This window comes from Egretta garzetta, unplaced genomic scaffold (assembly GCF_000687185.1).
Source record: "Egretta garzetta isolate BGI_Z169 unplaced genomic scaffold, ASM68718v1 scaffold133, whole genome shotgun sequence".
Taxonomy (NCBI): domain Eukaryota; kingdom Metazoa; phylum Chordata; class Aves; order Pelecaniformes; family Ardeidae; genus Egretta; species Egretta garzetta.
In genome coordinates, this window is record NW_009259111.1 from 1,028,652 (window position 1) to 1,038,303 (window position 9,652).

The 9,652-nt window shown below is 44.9% G+C and overlaps 1 long non-coding RNA gene across 1 annotated transcript in view; it reads right to left on the minus strand.

Moving 5' to 3' along the window:
- Positions 1–9,237: 9,237 nt before the first annotated feature.
- The window catches only part of LOC118451931, a 2,491-nt gene continuing 2,076 nt past the window's right edge, over positions 9,238–9,652 (minus strand). The window contains exon 3 of the long non-coding RNA XR_004841530.1: positions 9,238–9,249. This is a non-coding gene — a long non-coding RNA (uncharacterized LOC118451931). The remainder of the gene's footprint in view (positions 9,250–9,652) is intronic.

Genomic DNA, 9,652 nt, shown 5'->3' on the forward strand with positions numbered 1-9,652 from the left:
AAAACAAATTATGTAGAGGGCTAATTAACTTGGCATTTACAGCTTAGCATTCTCATAGACAAATTTGCTCCAACTGAGACCACATTTTGTTGCAAGGAAGCTTCTGCCTAGCATCTCTTTCCTCCTGCTGCTTCATATGCTGTGATATTAAGGTCACAAGCCATCTTCCAATGTCCTGTTCAGTGCATTCCAACCAATAATGAGTACAGCGAAGATCCCAGGTACAGTTTAGCTGTGAGGGCTGACACATCTCTCAGTGGGGCTCCTCATTGTCCTGGTCAATGTTTTAAAAGCTAGAAAGAGCCTAGTGGGACTGGCTTCTAGAGGAGCTTGCTACAGAGCAATGATTTAACCAGGGGGGATATTGTTTCTGCTCACCGTAGAGAGGGGCTCTGGAAAGTTCATATTAATGAGGGGAAGGAGACTATGCAGGTGAGGAATTTATATCCTCCTCCAGTGCTAAGGTCTTGCCAAATAATGTGCTTTCTGAGCGTGCTGTGGTTATGTTTAGCAGGCTGGGGGGACAGCTGGCCCAGATGCATGGGCAGGATGGTGCAGGCAAAACACCTCTTGCCCTTGGTGCTGGAGGCCCTCCAGACCCCTGCTGTGGTGTGCAGGACATGCCTGTCCCAACAAAGGAGCTCCAAATCCTGTTGGCTTGTGCTGTGCATGTGCTTCAGGGCTATGCGGCACAACGGGGCAGCACTCGCTCCACTCGGCAGGGAGGCGCAGCTGAAGAGAGAAAGCCTAAGCTTGTTTCGACAAGGGGTGGTGACTTAATGTTGACATTACTTGGGTGCTATTTAACTCTCAGCAAAGTCATTCCTCTCCTGCCAAGATTGTTTTCCACCCCAGGGAGCATCCTCTGCCCTCAGGAGAGCATCTGACAATGTGCTACTGGGAATTCATGCATCATCTAAGTAGTTATTGTAAAGAAGGGAAAATGGGTTCATCTGCACCTATCCAGAGAGCAGCTGAGCACAGTGGCAGCTGAAAAAAATCTACTTGGAGAAAGCACTAACATAATGAATCACCATAGTCTGTATGAAGGGGGGGTTAATAGGATGCTCTCATTCAAAAATTGTATTAGAAGACGCTGATGTCAATGAGCCCACATCAGTTGCTCTCCCCACACTTCCGCTCTCTGCCATCCCAAATCGAGTTAAGGTGATCCAGATGCACCTCTTATTGCTTTAGGAGAAAAATATGGCTTATTTTTTCCTGAGGGTCACAGGTAACTAATGCAATACAGGCGAGGGGCAGCAAAGGTAAAGCCCCATCCTCAGCAGTGTGAACTGCCACAGTCGCAGTGAGATCAGTGGGCTATCCCCAGGGCCTGGCTTTGGGAGAAAACCTCTCAGGCCTCTGTTTGACAGGATGAAGGGATAAAATGCACCAACCAAAAGGCTTGTTTGTGGGAGGGCTGCAGGTCTGCATGACTATGTGCTTATGTGCAAACAGGAACCTTGAACTTCTTTCACTCTTTTAGATTTTCTTCACTTAATTTTTAAGCCTGAATTGATACATCTTCAACTAACAAGGTCAGTTATTCACTTTCCCCACTATTCCCACAATACCAAACTATGAACATAAGTGGTGGTGGACAAATGAACCCAAAAGACATGTACACAAACCCTGAACAAAACATTCAGTTGTTGGAAAGCCCAGAAGTTCTCATCAGGGCTCCAGTATATTTAACACAATACAAACAGAATGGACTCAGCTTTTGAGGCTGCTGAGTCAAAATTAAGGCAAATTGGCTAGTGAAGAAGACAGGCAGCATGGCAAAAGGAAGGACATGACATTTTAGTAGAAATAACTGTGCTAAAATAATCCATAAGAGACTGGTGTTAATAACCAACTCTCCCCCCAGCTCTCCTGTGTGGAATGTGCTGCCTACCTGAAAGGCCATCACAGTTGCATTTAGATGGTTGTAGAAGCTGCCTTCCAGGAAGCATTGCTCAGAGTGGACTGCCTCCAGGTAAGTCCCACTCTATTAGGAAGAAAAAAAAGGCTATATATTTAGTAGAATCACCTGCATCCATTTATTGACCTCCCCAGAGTTCATGGCTGCTTGGCACCACTAAACTGCAAGCTGGCCCAAGCAGCTTTCAAAAAAAGCCACTCCGCTCTGTTTGAAAAAGGCTCAAAATTTCGATATTTTTCATGATGCAGCAAAGCTCCTTTCTGCCCTTGAGCTGAGGGAAGCGGGTGCTCTTGTCAGGCAGAGGACAACCACAAGCACATCTGAGAGCACATGATGTACTGAGCTCTCTGGAGACTGCTAATGATGTTTGATTAATTTTCATTATCAGTGTGAGCAATCTTTGGGTGTTCTCTGCATCTGTCTTATTTAGAGTTGTCTTTTCTTCCTTAGTTAAATGACAGCTTCTACAGCCAGTGATCTAATTGTTCCTCAGCACCTGCTTGAAGCCGTCCAAGTTAAAGATGGACATTGCGTAATTTGCAGTACACGTGATTTGGTCTTTAATGCTCAGATCAAATGAAATGGAATAGCAGATTAGCCAGTAATTGAATGAAGTGGAAGGTAATGCGCAGGCTGATACTGAGGTCACAGAAATGCTTGGGCTGGACAACACTGAATGATGGACCAAATCAAAAATATGCATGTTGCAGTCACCAAGCGGCAGGACGAACAGCTTTTCTGCAGATACCTTGATCTCACGAGGTACAAACTGCTTTCTGTCTACCAGGGCAACGAGCTTTTGCAGTGTATTTTATACCAAGTCTTTGTAAGTGTGATAAAACTCAGATGCAGCAGCCAGGGCACAATGAGTTCAGTTACTTCTGGTGGGACAAGCACCCAGGATGGGTTATGTGCTGTCACCTATGGGCCTGTTGGTATCCCCCCTGTGAGGGTGAGCCCAGCTCCTGAGTCGGGGTTGTGCAACCCTTTGAGTCATGCACAGAGACGCGAGGTGAGGGATGCTCAGAAGACTGGTCAGAGGAAGGGTCCATAGGGTCCAGCTCACTGATACAGCCATGATGGCCTCTCACAGGCACTTGCCGCTCCAGGCCATCAGCGGTGGTAAGTCAGCTTGCACCTCAGAAAACCTCTCAGTCGAGCAGGCTTAGAGAAGTCCCTCTGTGGGCTCCAGCCTTTCAGTGAGTGCCAGTAAGGATCCCAGACCTTTCTTGGTTATCAAGCCTAATTTTGATTCCCTCCTATCTGGATGACAACATGTACTTGTTGAGGCAAATACTGAGCAACTGGGAGTGGTGCAACCAAAGCCACAGACTGAGTTCTCGGTCTACATATAAAAAGCAAAGCAAACTTAGAATCTGTACTGGAAAAAAATGGTTTAAATTATTTTTAACTTAAAAAAAAAAAATACCATCCTCCAACTCACTATAGCACTGCACTGGACTGGCAGACAGGAAAACTTAGCTCACTTTCCTCCACTGCCACCCAGCTTCAATGCCCTGAACTCATCTCTATGCTCCACGTTTCTCATCTGCAAGCCAAAAGCATCAGCTCCAAAGACTTCTTTCTGCCTGGAGGCCTGCTGGCTTGACCGATCTGTATTTGGCCCTTGTGAAGGCCTCACTCTTGGGGCACTCCCAGGAGGCATACAGCTTTTGGAGGACAGGCAGGAAGAGGCTCACCCCCAACAAAAGCAGATCATTCTCTCCACAATAATTAGTCTGAGCAACTCCTTGCCTTCTACTACATGAAAACAGGAGTTACCTGAAGTGCTGTTATATTTTAATTTGCTTCAGCATACATGGAGAATCAGGCACGACTGTACCCAGCACCAATGAAAACAAATATAGTCCCTGGAGCAAAAACAAGTCATTCCCAATTACATTACTGAGCAGCAGTGCGCAGTGTAAAACGGCAAACCAAATTCAGCCATCCTCCCAGTGTTTGGGTGGTGGAGAGCTTAATATGCTCTGCTCTGACAATCAGAACATCGCTATTTCAAATAGACCTTTTTTCCTTGTAAAACACTTCTTGCTAATTGAAGGGAGAGGCGTTGTCTGGGGTTGGAAGTTGCAGCCTGGGCACGGCTGTCGGATGTGATGAGGCAGTCAGGGAAGCTCGCAGGGAGCTGCTTTGCAGGGTGTTGTCATGGGAACAGAGCAAGTAGGGCATCCGCCATGCCACGTCTTCCACGCAAACTCTGGCAATGCAGTGGCATAAAATCAATGCCGTTCAGCAGCACTGGGAGAGCCGGCTATTAGGCTGTCTCTAGCAGAGATTTAATCTGAATGAAACGCAAAGGCCAGAACCTCCCTTTGTGTGAAAGTGGTGTCACTCCTTCTGATCTGAATGGAGCAAGGCTTTACACCAACCAAGGGAGCATCTAGGCACAGACGTCAGAGCGAAAGGACTGACACTGAAAATATCTGGTGGAACCACAATTTCTTCTAGGAACCCTCTGAAATAAGGTCATGTTAGGAAGCAGTTACTGAGGGCCTTGTTTACTTAGACGACTTCACTTGATTTTCACTGTTTGTGCACATTTTAACAGCCTATGAATTTGGCATTCATAATGATTAATGGAGGAAGACAAAGGGTTGAGCCCGGTGTGTACGTTACCACAACATACAAATGAAGAATACAAAATACTGCTATTGTGTCAATATTTGTGGTCATCTGAAATATCTGACTCCCTTTGCACAATGCTGCCTTTTACTGCAATTTACCTCCTCTGTGCAAGTCTACATATGTAGAATTATTAGAATTTTCTCTATGTTTATAAGAATTACCTTGTGTGATACTGTGGTTGCTAAGGATAAGCAATGGTTAAGAATGGTTTCCTGCCTAAAGAAGAATACGAAGATTCCTGCTCTTGCAGTTAGAAGGGATGATGTATCTAAAAAATAAAAAAAGAGTATTGTTAATGTTGCACCGCAGAGACCAGTGAAAATAGAAACAAATGCAATAGGTAAGCCAAGATCTGAGAAAGGTTGAAAATGCTAATTGAAAGAAGGTTAAAAGAGCAAAACTCAATTAATTGTCTCCAGGCATTCATTTTCTCTTCCCCAGGTCCTCTGAAAAAGTAAAGAGCTCCTAATTAAAGCAGGCATCTGCAGTGTAACCGCATTGCTGCTGCTGACCCAGGCCAGCAAGATGCTGAGTGTGTGCTCCTCATTTCCTATCGACACTGAAGTGTGAATGAGGGGGCCCACATCCATCCAGGGCTCACTTGATGTGTGCTTTGGAGAAGTGACCAAAATAGCAGGCAAGGGAAGAGAATGGAGCCAACGCATGGAGGGGTTCCCAGTTTACTGTTGAGGTTATTGATTAAAGCCCCTCTGCTTAGCAACAAGCTTGAGAAAACTAATGATAAACTTTACCACAAAAAGGGCTGTAGTTGTACCATAATCGCAGTCTTGCATGGCCTTCAGCATATCTGTCATGGGCTATGGTGTTTCCATGCAGGTTGCAGCAAAGGTTGGAATGAAATTGCTGGCACTGGTAGAGCATGTTCTGGATTCATAGAGACTTTCCTTTTAGTGCTGATCCCTTTGAATATGAAACAGGGAGGATGGATTTGTTACAGTAATCCCAGTGGATTACTCTGCATGGGGAAGAAACTGTGAGCCCTTTTGGGGCATAGCTGCTTCCATGCAAACATGCCTTGGCAAAAGCTCTCCTGGGGAGAAGAAGAGGGAGTATGAGACAAAGCACGTGGAGAAGTGCCGACCTTGTCTCTCCCACAGGCAATGCACACAGGGTGCTCGAGGTCCTGCTAGGTCAGGCCTGGTGGAGACTGTTAATAAATTTTGGGTTAAATAAGCAAATGCAGAAGCTGTTCTTCATGCTGCAAGGGATGAAGTCAGAGCTGTGGACTTCGTATCATGGTTAAGCAGCTGAAGCCCCCTTCTCATCTATAGGCTGCTGTTCCTTGTATTTGCTGAAGGAAGGGGCATGCACCAGGAGTTGCATTGATGAAGCATGACATATGTCATTAATTGAAACCATATGCAGAACACTGCATGCTCCCCATGCGTGTGATACAGGGAGCCAGCTGGTACTAACAAAATGCTCCAGTGTGCGAGAGTACTGACTGACCTTGCATTAACAGAGAGGGACCTTGAACTCTTACAGCCCGCAGAAAAGTCAAGAGTGGATTCACTGAGACAGAAAGATAAAATAGATGCAGAGCTCTTTCAGCACTTCCCTCCATTTGCTTCATTATCAATACGAATATAGAAATACAGAGGTAAACAGTTTGTATAGCTTGTCCTTTCCATATGCATATATTTCTGTTGTGAAAGTCTTTACGTAACTTCTAACAGCAGATTGCAAAATAATGCCTCTGTTATGGAAGGAAGCCACCAGCCATTACATTGCATTACTGTAATGTAATGGGTCTCTGAGGTGAAATATATTTGGAAAGCTTGCTTTTATTGTAAACCTTGTACCCCATCAACATCCCCCCGGCATCGATTTCCCTTTGCATACTCCAGAGATCAAAGACCACGAGGCCAGAATACCAGCTAGACCTGAACAGAGCCACTAGGGTTTTGGCCCAAAACAGAACTCAAGAGACAAAACTGCACTGTTTATTTTAAGGGATGCAGTACCAGTGACAGAACATATTCAAACGGATGCTGATGACCAATCTGCTGAAAGGTGAGTTTCTCATTAGCCGAGAGCAATTGACATTGTAATTAATTGCTTCCCACACTTCTTTGCTAAGTAAAGGCTGCTGTAATAACAACTGCTGCCATCATTTTAATTTTTTAACTGAACATAGGGCATAGACAAAAGACAATCTGTATTTATTTTGTTTTTCTTTTTGTGCAAATGTCACATTGCTCTCATGTTGGCAATGGCTGCAGAAGTGCTGATTCAATTACTTATTTACATAATCCCTTCAGATTTTTCTTTCATGTCATTGTTGATAATGAAAAGATTTTCTCAGCTGAGAAAAGGAAGGGAAGCAGGCAAGTTCTGAATGTGAATAGGCTGAACTGACATAAGAAGATGGTAATTTGCATTAGTAAGAAATAATCATAATGCAGATGATTAGAATTATGGTAAATACTGTCTACCCTACCTGCCCAGGGGAACATCCACCCCATGACAGTGAATGCCTGTTCAGCTGCAGAGTGCAAAGCAACCCTACACAAATTGCCACAGCACAGTGGAATCCAATGTTTTTACCACTTAGTGCATAAATTTATTTTGCAGGGCAAAGGTTTTAAAATACTCTTATTCGCATGTGAGTCAGTGCAGCACAGTGAGGAGGAGCAGAGACACGGCTTAGTGCACTGTTGGCTACAGTGATGATGAGACTTTGGGAAAGCTCCTGTGACAGGAAAGAAAAAGCTGAAGCCCGCTCTGCACATACAGCACCTGGAAAAATAAAGCTCTTTATAAGCCATTTCTATAAGGTGACTGAGCAGAAAAGACACACCCCTGGAGCAGCTGCCCCCCAACAGCTAGGGATGCACCACTTGTGCTGTGTCCTCCATTGCATGGTCTTGCCTTGTGCTGAAAGCCCTGCTCAGGCTGTGCCCCAATGGCCCAGGGGGGGTTGCTGTGCCTCACAGCTCACCCCCTCTGTGGGATGGGACCAGGATTTTGCTCTCCCCCAAGCCTCAGAAGCAGAAACTTTGAATGATCAGATGGACTGCCAGCAGCTCTCGGGGTGAACTAGTTGTATGAGTCTTGATGATGGAGACAAATTTGACAGAAGCTACAAAACTGTAAAAAGCTCACTTGTAATTCAACACAGTGCACTGATAGCAAAGCTCAAGGTTTAGCTTTGAGAGGCCAGAGCGTGGACGCAGCTCTCAAAACAAATCTTGTTATTGAAGCACATTCTATATTATTTTTAAAAAGCAAATTAGATGTGAGAGCTCAGCTCCATTAACAAGAAGAGGGTTGGTCTGGTAAGGACTGAGCTGCACACCACTGAAGCTCGGACTCCACAGATAAACCTTCCAGAGCTCTTCTGAAGATGAAACCCATCTTCAGCCCTTCTGGAAGACCAGATAGCTGAAGAGCAGCTGTAAATAGGGCTGTTATGGTCAGGGCAATCATTTAATAATTTTTGTCCTTAAAAATCACCCTTCCTTTGCATTTTTAAACTTTTTTCATTGTTGTTTGTTTGGGTTTTTTTGTTTCTATTTTTGTTTTGTTGGTTTTTTTTTTTTTTTACTGTGGTTTAAGTGTATTGCTTCTGATACTAGTGTGCTGACAATTAAATTAAAAAAAAAAAAAACCCTCCAAAATTCTAAGTGTTAAGATAAAAGCTTCCAGTACTTTTTCTTTTTAATAATTCATCCAGCAATTTTGCTTATGAAATCACTGCTTACTGTTTTCTAGGGGAAGAACGGACTCATCTTCTAGAAGTAATCTTTACCTCCTGCACCACCAAGAGCCTGTGGCTCATGAGCTCCTGTTGCTTTTTTTGGTGTCCCTGAATTTGAGGAAGCTCTAAAACTGGGTTTAAAGGTCCCAAAGCCTCTTTCAGCCATCCAAAAAAAAAGTGCGTTTATTACATGTCTATTACAACTCTTTGAGTATGTTAGAAAATTAGTATATCGGACTCTATTACAAATCTTTTCCCACACTGAGCTCTTCCAAATGCAGTGATGCCTCTGAAACTGCACATTATTTACTTCAGCTCAAAACTCGAGATGTGTTTTTCTAAAGATTCAGCATGTTTTTCAACTCAGCAGTCAATTCGCCCATCGTAGACTACGAGCGTGGGTGGCGAGGAAGACACAGAGCCACCTTCACGCTTCAAAACACTTTCATTGCAGATACAGTCATTAAACAGACAAATTGTTTGGCTAAGGCTGAAACCTGATGTATGCTCATTATACTCTGCTGGCAATTTTCCCTGAATTTTAAATAAAGGTGACTTGTGTTTCCATAGCAACTCAAGCTCCTTTACCAAGATGCCTGATGCACTGTTAGTATTACACAACTCACTGTATTAAAACAAAGTGTAATTGCACAGTTGAAAAATATACTGTATCTAAAGGATTATTTTTGCTCCTATGACATTACAGCCACTTACTGGGGAAGGGCTGGGGAAGGAAAGAGGGCATAGACCAGTTTTTGACGATGTACAGTGCTGCTAATTAGCAGTTTAGGACAGAAGATGGATATAAGAAAGACACGAGGCATAAAAAAAAAGAGGAGAGGGAATAAATGGGCTGCGTGAAGCAGCCTGCTGTTCTGCTGTGAAGTGTGTCAGAGAAGCTGGAATGAGTCCGAGTGCTTTGCCCAGCTGGGCTCGAGCGGGCGCTGGGCGCAGGCTGCCATGCAAGGGGCAGGCTGCGTCCAGGCCTAGCAGCATCAGCCGCCTTTGGGGGCTCCTACCCAAGGAGGGAGATGTTGGAAGCCGCTTGATCTGCCAGGTCTCAAGGGACTACGGCTGGACAGGCTGCGCCTCACCAACGCCGGCTGCCCTCCGGAAGGCAGCGAGCACCGCTCCCGGGCGGCAATAATTCACCACCACGCTACAAATAAGGAAGGTTGCTGGGTTTCAGCGACATGTTCTCAGAGAAACAAGCCTGCCCATCTATCTGTCTAGAAAACGCACTGAGATTTAGATGAATGGCTCGCGTATGTCCGGGTGTGGAAACACTGGATTAGCTGCCCCTTGAACGCCCCACTTCAGAGCGCCGCCTGCCATCGCTGCGGGACATCACACGGGTA